General features: G+C 39.4%; 1 pseudogene; it reads left to right on the top strand.

Annotated features, from left to right (window-relative positions):
* The first annotated feature begins 2,448 nt into the window (after window positions 1–2,448).
* Window positions 2,449–10,934, top strand: LOC115514987 (annotated as a pseudogene).
* The last annotated feature ends 336 nt before the right edge of the window (window positions 10,935–11,270 follow it).

Raw genomic sequence — 11,270 nt, 5'->3', positions numbered from 1 at the left:
AGAGAGAGATAGAGTATGAATGGGGGAGGGTCAGAGAGAAGGAGACACAGAATCTGAAACAGGCTCCAGGCTCTGAGCTGTCAGCACAGAGCCTGATGCAGGGTCTGAATGTGACATCATGACCTGAGCAGAAGTCGGCCACTTAACCAACTGAGCCACCCAGGCGCCCCTAGGAACCTACTCTTGAAATCATTGTTGCACTATATGCTAACTAACTCGATGTAAATTAAAAATAAATAAATTATAAAAAATAATAATAAATAAGTATAAAAAATAGTCCTTTTATATTTCTATGACATGAGTCACACTTTTAGTAAATATTGTTATTGCCTCCCTAACATCCATTTCCACTCATCCCCATTTAGTAACATTCAATTTGGGGAATTAGTCTTAATTCAAGAGATGGGTCTGCTCCAGCTAAGAATAATCCTATTTCTCTTGCCAAGTGACTTGTTCAGAATGGGCTGATTCCTGCCATTCAAATATGAGGAGAAGGTTGCTGAACACTTCTAGAAAATATCCCTTTTTACTCTTTCTTTTTCAAAATTGTATTTATTTATTTTGAGAGTGAGAGAGAGAGAGAGAATGAGCAAGGGAGATACAGAGAGAGGGGGAGAGAGAAAATCCCAAACAGTCTCCACACTGTCTGTGCTGAGCCCAATATGGAGCTTGATCTCATGAAACTGTGAGATCATGACCTGAGCTGAAATCAAGAGTCCGATGCTCAACCAGCTGAGCCACCCAGGCACTCCCTTTTTACTCTTAAAGACAATATAATGGAAAATTGTTCTCTCTACCTTTCACGGAATGTGAACATGAAGCACCTTATCCTAGCAACTGTTGGCAACCATCTTGACAGCATGAGGTGTGACAACTTGAGGGCAAATCTGACATCGACAATGCTGAGAGAAAAGCAGAGAAATATTGCTAGAACCCTAATCAAACTAAACCTAAATCTTACCTCTGGATTTATAGTTATGTAAGCCATTAAAATCCTTTATTGTTTAGTCAGATTAAATTGATATTCACATACTTCAACCAAAAGTATCCTAAGAAAGCATTAGTCCTCTCCTTCTTTATCTTCCCCATGTCCCCAATAACCAAAGCTACAAGATGAGTGTTGGTTCTGTAAGAGTTATAAACAAATATTTATCTCTCCTCTTGAGTTCTACAATGAAAAATGTTTTCTTTTTTATTTTATTAAAATATCTTCTCATATATTGGTATACCTAACTATGATGCAAGAGACATCGTCTATATGTTATTTACTTGAAGAAGAATTTTAAACAAATATCAGTATATATTCTACTAGAAAAGAAGGAACAAATAAAGATGACCAAATAAGTCCTTGAAGAAAGTGTTTTAAAAATGATGTCATCTTCAATAGATTACCCATGCCCTATTGTCTTAGCTGTGAACATTGCCCCCAAATAAATAGATATTCAGAACACCCAAGAAGTTGTTGAATAAACAGAAGCATGAGAAATTTTCACCAGTAGTTTTCAGTATGATACAAAAATAACATGGGTGGGTAGCAATAAAAATCAGTATACAATTCTCTATTTCTCTTATTTTAACTGCTATGCCCACATCTATCTAAACAAATATGCCAAAACAAGACAGTACTGTTCCTATAAAACATTAGTTACAATACATGTCACTCTTGACCTTTCCTTATTTATATCTGTCTTATAATGTGCCCATGGCAAGGGTTAATTCCAATACATTCCTGCTATGAATTTAATATGACATTCACTACACCTTCCTAACCAACATAAATCTTTTGTTCCTAGCTTATAGTTTTAAACTGCACATCTGCAAATATCTCAGGGGGGCAGAGCTGACAGAACAGAGAGAAATTGGAGTCTCAAAAAGTTGCAAACATTCATGTATGTTCTAAGCCAGCAAAATATGATTTCACTATCAAGGGCTTGCCTCCATGCTAAAGGCAAAAAAATAAAATAAAAAACAGGCATTAGAAAAGTCATAAACAAAGTTTTCTAAAGTTTTCTGGGTATCAGAAACACTCCAAAAAGTAATATAATAATATTTATGAATTAAGAGCAAATATAATATGAAGTTTCAAAAAGAAACGTCAAATGTTGAAATTTAAGGGGAAAGAAACTCAAAACAAAATGCAGAAGATGCATTTGGCACCCCAGTGCATGGGCAGGTGATAGCAGGTGATGCCAGGGAAGGTGTGTAGCAGGAGCCTGAGGATTTCCAGAGGAATAGGTGATGGCAGCAGATGGCGAGGAAACATGCAGAAACTAGAAGGGAGTGCGATGTGGAGAATGTCTGAGTATGAAATGTGGTATGAAGGAGGGGTGGCTCCCTGCTCCAAGGACAGTGTGAAGATTGTGCCACTGCACAGTTGAATCTATGATTCAGGAAGGCCAGGGACACAGGATTAAAAAAACTGGAAAAGAAGATTTTTAAATATGCAAGATGGAAGAAGGAACCTCAGATAAGGGTCTGATGGATCAGGATAGCACCCAGTTTCCTGGGTGAGTCTAATTTTGCTCATAGACCACTCTAAAAAAGATGGCAATTGGATCAGGGGATTATTCCTCATGACAAATACAAAGACATAGTAAACATCTTTGTGGAAGGTGTTTCCCTATCAAATTTCGAGTCACAGGTGGGTGATTTTGGACAACTGGCATAAACTAACCAGGAATGAATGCCAAGAATGAAGTCAAAAAGATTTTTCAGTTTGTGATAGACTTGCTTTCACTTAGAAACTAGTAATGCTGTCCATTGGGGGTCCTTGGGTGTGTATAATAATATGACTATTTTACTCTTTATTGGATACTAGAGATTTGCTGATGTGTATGGGAGTTTGGCTGAGACTATGATAGGCTTATGGGCCCTATTAACTGTTCAGATTCTTTATAAAAGAGCACATGGGAAGAATGAGGTGGATTAATGCAACTAATTTCAGCTAATGTACAGAAAGAGCTATATACCTAGTGAAGGATGCTTCAGCTGCAGAAGGAACTCCAAACATACACGTGCATCTGACTGAGACTTCTCTGGCTGAGACAGAGCAAAAAGTAACCATGATCTTTAATTTCTGAAAGTTTGACTATAAATGATTAAAGGATTTAATTTGTGGCTTTAGTTTCTCCCTAAAAATACAATAATAGGAAGAGTTATATTGCTCAAACTTGAAGCAGATGTATATTGCTGGCATTGTCTTACTTATATAAATTTTATTTTATCATTCAGGCTCATTGCCTGATCTCAGATAAATTACATTGGACAGCATGACTAGGCAAAGTTTAAGAAAAGAAATCAAATAAGTAGTGAATTCTTCAGCCTAGGGCGGGATTTCTCATCCTCAGTACTATTGACATTTTGAGCAGATAATTCTTTTACGGATAATGTCCCATGCATTGTAAAATGTTTAGCAGAATCCCTGACCTGCAGCCACTAGATATCTGTAGCTCTATCTTGCCCCCTCCCCCAGTTGTGACTACTAAAATTGTCTCTACACATTGCCAAATATCCCCTAGAGAGCAAAATCCCCCTGATGCTGAACCTCTGACCTAGAGAAAAAAGTGGACTTTAGGTTAATTTAACAGGTTCTGACTCATTTCAGAGCCTTTTAACAGAAAAACCTGAACTGCTTACCATTACATACAAGGAAAGTGGTGCTTTTCAGGAAGTAGCCTCATGAAGACAGGAAAAGGATTGCCCTGAAATTGTCTGTTCTCCTCTTCGAAGGGAAACCCCATATGATATTTAACCACAGGGGAGTGATAAGACTAACAGATCATGGGAACTAAATCAAGAACCATTTTCTGCCCCTCCCCCCAAATTTCTGCCCAGATTTGTTGGATAGAAGCCAAGAAAAAATGAGTGCCGTATCACATTGGTGAAATTGGGACTAAGAAATGCCATTCCCTACATCACCAAATTGTATAGGTTCAAGAGCCAATGAATGGGAGTGGGAGAGATCCCTTTCACTATTACACCTAATAACTCACTTAAGGGATTTTTTTTGGTGTCTGTGCCCACAGCCTTGGACTTGGTGATTTGAAGGTACTAGTTACCAAGGGAGAAATGCTTCCAGTGAGGAAGGTAGTCATGTTCCATGTAACTGAGAGCTGAGACAGCCCTCTGATCATTAAGACTTCTCCTATTACTGAACCAAGAGGCAGAGGTTACTCCATTCATTGGGGACATTGATTACTATTACCATGGGGATCAGGGTAATAGTTCTCCTACTGCCCCCCAAATTTGGAACAAAGTTCTTGGCCATAGCTGCATTCTTGACTCCTTCTGACTATAGCTCCTACCAGAAAGCTACTTTCCTATGGGCTCCTTTGCCGTTTCAATTTTAGCTTTACACAATTACTGGTCCCTTCTGCTCTGAAGTTTCCAGACTAAAAGCCAAAGCTGTTGCAATGAGCTGCAAGGACTTAAGTAGTGTGTCTGCTACATCTCTTTGCCTTGTTATGTCTCTGATTTCATCCCTTACCAACTGCCCCCTATTCCCTCCATCCCACCTACATAGACCTCTGTAGTGTTGCTCAAAGATACCAGGAATCCTCTGTCCCTGTGTTCTGTGCTTTTTCTGCTCTATACTGGAAATGCTTTTCCCTGATGACTGGGATTGGCATCAGTATAGTCTAGTGAAGGAGAAAAGATGAGAAGGAAGGCATTAAGCAGATGGAATAAATGCAGGCAGATTGGTTGTGCATTGATCTTTATTGAGTCTGAGGATGTGTGTGTGAGAGGTCAGTATTATGAGAAGTAAGGGAAATGATTCATTTTCAGAAATACCAAAAAAAAGCTGTGCTGTCTAGTTAACAGTAGGTTTATAACCTATTGGAAATATGTAGGAACCCTCCCCGCCCCATCCCTGCCACAATGGAGTCCCAAATCCTTAGACACTTCACTTCCTGGTCCTTCTTCTCCTCTCCATTTCACAGGCTTATTTTTGTGGGCTTTGCAAAGAGCATGTGCCAAAGAACAAGGGGAGGAGGACTGAAAATCTCTGTGTCACCTCAGGGAATGTACATTTGTTTCAGTCAGACTATTTTCTGCCTTATATGGGCATAAGCAACATCCAGGTAAGGCTATAACCTCTGTAGTACTCAGCCAATGAGGAACCAGGGGAGGGATTTGCATGCTAGGAAATAAATTGTCTGCTGTAACTGCCCTGAGTGTGCCTGTCCAGCAGACACCCACTCTTGCAGGAACGTTGGTTAAAGCCTCACTTCACTGCACTCCAAGTCCCTGCGTCCTTCCTTTGATTGGGTAGGTGGGCTTATTTCTCACAGTATACTACACTCTCTAGTTTTGTATGTATAATAAGAAATTGAAAAGAACCTCTGGAGTTGAATCTGAGGAGCGGGCATTTTAGCAAGTTATCCGTGTGGTACTCATGTATGAAGTCATTTGGGAACCCTGGTTCTGGTGCCTATAAATCTTCCTTTCTATTCTGTAGAGTGGGAAGTTCCAGAAATCTTTGTTTATCCAGGGTCTCCAAATTCTTCCTTATGATGTTCTGCTCACCCCCTTCTCCTTATGAGTCCCTGCCACATTCTTAGAATCTTTTCCTGTCTGATTCTCACCTTAGATGTCAGTTATGTCGTGTGTCAGCTCTTTATCCTCTTTAATAAGCCTGACAGTTTTCCTCACTTTTGCCAGCAGATCAGCTGACATTATGCTCTCACATAATTACAGAGTGCCTCCGGCAACAAGATAAACACAAAACATGCCCTTTGGGTCACTGGAAATACTCCCTCCATGTTTACAGTTCTGAGTTTGCAGATGATCTACAGCTTTAGAGCTGCCTCCTGCTAAATTGTCACAACAAATGCCCATTTGCCCTGAAATTTTTCTCTCAAACTTGCTGACACCTAGGAAGTTAGAAACTCCTGGGACCCAAGAGGGCTATAATCCTGTTGCACATAACAAACAGCTGTTAGTTTACAAAGTGCTGATAATTAACAATTTGTATTAGCTACATGTCAACCAGGACACCTCACAGGCACCATTAACATACAGGGTCTCTGGAGTCAAATTTTCCAAACTCTGGCATTTCTTCTTGCTTGCTATTTATTCCCTAATGGGCTCCTTTTTTTTTTTTTTTTTCCAAAGTACTGTTACACTGTAGTAGGCTGGGAGTTGAAGACAGTTCTACCAGTATCCATGAATTCTTCTTCCAACGTTTATTTATTTTTTTGGGGACAGAGAGAGACAGAGCATGAACGGGGGAGGGGCAGAGAGAGAGGGAGACACAGAATCGGAAACAGGCTCCAGGCTCCGAGCCATCAGCCCAGAGCCCGACGCGGGGCTCGAACTCACGGACCGCGAGATCGTGACCTGGCTGAAGTCGGACGCTTAACCGACTGCGCCACCCAGGCGCCCCTCCATGAATTCTTCTTAAACTTCAATTCCTTTATCTATGACATGAGGAGATTTGATGAGGCTAGATTTCTCAAGCTTTACTACCCAAAGTGTGTTCCACAGTCCTGCAGCACTGGTATCCCTGGAGAACTGGTCAATAATGCAGATTTTTAGGTCCCACTCCAAACCTACTGAACCAGAGTCAGCATGTTATTTTAAATATTTTTTAATGTTTATTTTCGAGAGACAGAGGGAGAAAGGGAGGGAGGGCGGGAGGGGCAGAGAGAGACAGAGACACAGAATCCAAAGCAGGCTCCAGGCTCTGAGCTCTTAGCACAGAGCCTGATGCAGGGCTTGAACCCAGGAGCCATGAGATCATGACCTGAGCCAAAGTCATCTGCTCAACCGACTGAGCTACCCAGCCGCCCCCAGAGTCAGCATTTCAAATAGACTTCCACATGACTCTTACCCACAGGATGGCACCTTTTCATTTCTGTTGTAACAAATTACTACAAACTTAGTGACTTAAAACAAAATTATTATGCTACAGTTCTATGGGTCAGAAGTGTGACACAGGTCTCACTGGTCTAAAATCAACAAGGCTGTCAACAGGGCTCAGTCCCTTCTCAAGGCTGTGGAAAGGATCTATTTCCTTGCCTCTTCTAGCTTCTAGAAGCAGCCTGCATTCTTTGCCTCATGGCTTCCTTTCTCCATCTTGAAAGCCAACAGTGTTGCATCTCTCTGACTTTCCAGAATCACGTCTCTCTCTAACCCTAAACTCAGTAGGGAAAAGTTCTCCACCTTTAAGGGCCAGCATGATTATATTAGGCTCATTTGGATTATGTAGGATAATCTTGCCACTTTGGAATCCTTAACTAAACTGCATCAGAAAAATCCTTTTTGTCATATAAAGTAACATATTTATATTCCCAGGGATTATGATGTAGACATTTTTGGAGGCCATGATTCTGCTTACTCAACACTAAATTTTTTTTTTTAATGTTTTTGTTTATTTTCAAGAGAGAGCAAGAAAGAGTGTGAGCAGGGGAAGGATACAGAGAGAGGAAGACACAGAATCCAAAGCAGACTCCAGGCTCTGAGCTGTCAGCACAGAGCCCAATGCGGGGCTTGAACCCAGGAGCTGTGACATCATGACCTGAGCCAAAGTCAGACATTTAACCTACTGAGCCACCCAGGCGTCCCTACTCCACACTAAGTTTTGAGAAGTTCTACTCATTACAACATGTTCAACTCTAAGAAAATAACTTGAATTCTTTTGTCTGTTTTGACTACATTCTTCTTGTTATAGGTTGAATTGTATCCCTCTACTATTCCTCCCTGCCCCAAAATTCATATGTTGAAGTCACAACCCCTAGTGCCCCAGGCCATGACTTTACTTGGAGATAGGGCCTTTAAAGAGGTAATCAAGGTAAAATGAGCTTATGGGGTAGTGAGTGGCCCTAGTCCAAAATGACTTGTATCTTTATAAGAAGAGCAAATTAGGATACAGACATGCACAGAGGAAACAAAACAAAACAAAACAAAACAAAACAAAACAAAACATATGAAGACACAGAAGACAACCATCTATGAGGTAAGGAGCGAGACCTTAGAAGGAACCAGACCTAGCAACACCTTCATCTTGGACTTCCAGCTTCCAGGCTGTGAGAAAATAAATGTCTTTTGTGTAAGCCCTCCAGTTTGTGGTACTTCGTCATGGCAGGCCTAGCAAATTAATACACCTGCCAGTGCGATTTCAACATACTTTGCGACAACCGTGACTACACTCTCATCAGTGCTGCTTTGTTATTGAGCTACTGAAGTCCTCCTGAACTGAGTTTAATCACTTTTATCCCCTCTATCTGATAATAATCTCTACCTCAGTGTTAGACAGAATGATAACCCAGCCTACTTGCTTTCCCTGGTGACTCAGTCTACAGAAACATGTTCATCCTTCTTAACAAAATACACAAATTCAACTCAGTTCTGCATAAAATCCTTGCTGCTTTATCCAAGATTGTGTGCCGTTAATTATTCCCTCTCTTCCCAGGTTTTCTATTCTCTGCCAGTGAATCTTCCCTAACTACAAAAACGCTTGGTTCTACCTATTTAGTAGAACCACCAGCCTATAGTTCTTGTAAAACACTAACTTGTGCAAGAAGCAATTCGTACTCAACCTCTGCATTCTTATCACCAAGCCACTGCTTCCCATCTCACAATCTGACTTCTATCCCAAACAGTTGGCCAGAACTGCCACCTCGGGTATAACTGGTGACCATTTTTATGACTGCCAAATCTGGTAGTATCTTCTCACTTCTCATTCTCTTTGATCTGCAGTTTCAACAGTGTAGATTGGACTTTTTTGCAGTGTTGTACTATTTCTTTTTTATTTTCCTTCTTCTCTAATGTTTCCTTCTTTGTCTCTTGCACTGACTCCATTTCTAAAACTATTCAGTGAGCCCTTACCATGTTTCGGAACAGGGCTGATTCTTACCCTTAAAGAATTTGCTCTTTTTCTTCCCTACCTGAAGTGGGCTTTTCCCATGTTTAAATGCAATTGTTTCCCAAATATCAATCCTTGGGGTTCTCGGTCTTTCTCATAGTAATGTATTTACTCCTAATGATTTTTAACTAGGGCCTCGTTGAAAGTAATTCCCAAAACTTTATTTATTTTTCATGACTTTCACTAAACTTACCTATTATCATGTTGCTGTACTATTTTATATTCTACGTCTGAAATTAAACTTTATACAAATTAGTCAAAATTGTGCTTGCTGAAATTGTGCATTGAAAAAGATAGAATAGGGGCGCCTGGGTCGCTCAGTCGGTTAAGCATCCGACTTCAGCTCAGGTCATGATCTCACAGTTTGTGAGTTCGAGCCCCACGTCAGGCTCTGTGCTGACAGCGTGGAGCCTGGAGCCTGCTTCAGATTCTGTGTCTCCTTCTCTCTCTTCCCCTCCCCAACTTGTGCTCTGTCTCTCTATGTCTCTCAAAAAATAAAAAAAGTAAAAAAAAAAAAAAGTAAAAAAAGAAAAAGAATATACAACAGTAAATACTTTGGTAGACTTTACCATTAGGTTAAAACTAAGAATATAAAGTTTAATGTGATAAATGCAACAACCTGCAAATATTAACCACACAGATACAAAGATGAGAGACTAGTTTTTATAAAGGAATCTGTAAAAAAGAGACATGAGACTACATTAAAAAGCTAGTAAATCTTAGACTGCATTAAGAGAGCATAGTTTCTAGAACAAGAAGGAAGGACATTCCATTGTTGTCTGGGCAGATAATACTAGGGTCAAACTTTTGAAATAGTTACTGGCACTTACCAATGGATGGCTAGCCAAAGAGCATGAGTAAAAACAATCAAAACGGAGGGAATCTGAAAAGTGTTTCTTATGTCAAAACATTAAAAAACAAAACAAAAAAGGAATACTTTGAATCAAATGGCTAGTTTTCTGAAGCACAAGAAGCTGAAAATCTACGAAACAAAGAGATGAAAAAAGATGGTGAAGACAGCGCATTGTGTAAAGCAACAAAATGAAGTGGAAATACTTACAGCACAACTGGCAGAAAAAGATAGTAACCTTCAAAAATGTCAAGAAGAATGGGATCAACTTATTGCAGCTTTAGAAATACAGCTGAAGGGACTGATCTCCAGCAACGTACAGAAAAATAATGAAATTGAACAACTTAAAAAGATCACATCAGAGGCTTCTGAAACAGAAGAAAAAACCTTAGTTATCAAGCCTAGCCATAGGAGTTCAATGGATCTTATCAGAGTTGAAACTGAACCTCAAACAACAAGTTTTGAAATTTCTAGAAATGAGTAGAGGATGTTTCTGCAGTCCTGGACTCTTGTGAGGTATCAACAGAAAATAATCAAAGTACTCCATCTCCAAAACCTGAGTTAGAGATTCAATTTACACCTTTATGTCCAAACAAATTGTCAGTGAAACACCCTGGTTTTACCTTACCAGTGACAGTTAAGATTTCCAAGGCCCAGAAGAGGAAGAGTAATGAAATAGAGGAAAATAAATATTTCCAAGATGGTGGAGATAGAAATAGTATTAAGCATATTCCTGAAGCTCTGTCAGGATTTGGTGAAATATGAAAATAAGAAGAATACTACGCCCACAACTAATTTAAGTCCCTTGTTTCTGAGCATAGGAATTCTTGTGTCAAAAGGAACAAAAAGCTTCCACACATCCATCATGTAAGAACTACACTGTTTACAGAGTCAGGCATCCACAGTTAGTATAAAGTTGGCCTCTAAGAAAAAAGAAGGAATGCTACAGAAATTTGGAGACTCTTACAACATTCTCCAACAATTCTTCAATCAAAAGCAAAGAAGATAATTGAAACAATGAGCTCTTCAGTGGTCTCAATGTGGAAGTAAGTTAAGAAAATGTGTCTCAACCAAAACCAGACAAATGGAAATTATACACAAATGAAATTTCATCTCCTATTACGTATATCTGGCCAAGTGATTTTGATGGTCCATAAAGTGAAAGAGAGTAATCATCAGATCCTCAAACAATGACTTTGAACTAAAACAGCCAAATAAATCACTTATGGAGAATGTGTCAATATAAATTTTATGTTCATAATCATTGCAACTTGCATCCTGACTTTTCAAAGATAATTGTATATATTATGATGCATTAAATCCCTCTGTGTACACATTGCTATTTTATACATGGTATAACTTTAATTCAATAAAGAAAATAATCCAATAATACAAAAAAATGGCCAGCTCCAAATATGAAATGTAGCTATAAAGGACAAAACACATGATAAAATCTGATTCAATATGGAAGACCTTTCTAATAAAGATGTTAAAAAATACATCCAGTTGCCATGTAATGACTTCTGCACCACAAAAATTCTACATCACCAAAAG

The sequence above is a fragment of the Lynx canadensis genome, chromosome B2 (genome assembly GCF_007474595.2).
Source record: "Lynx canadensis isolate LIC74 chromosome B2, mLynCan4.pri.v2, whole genome shotgun sequence".
Classification (NCBI taxonomy): domain Eukaryota; kingdom Metazoa; phylum Chordata; class Mammalia; order Carnivora; family Felidae; genus Lynx; species Lynx canadensis.
This window is presented reverse-complemented; position numbering and strand designations above follow the sequence as displayed.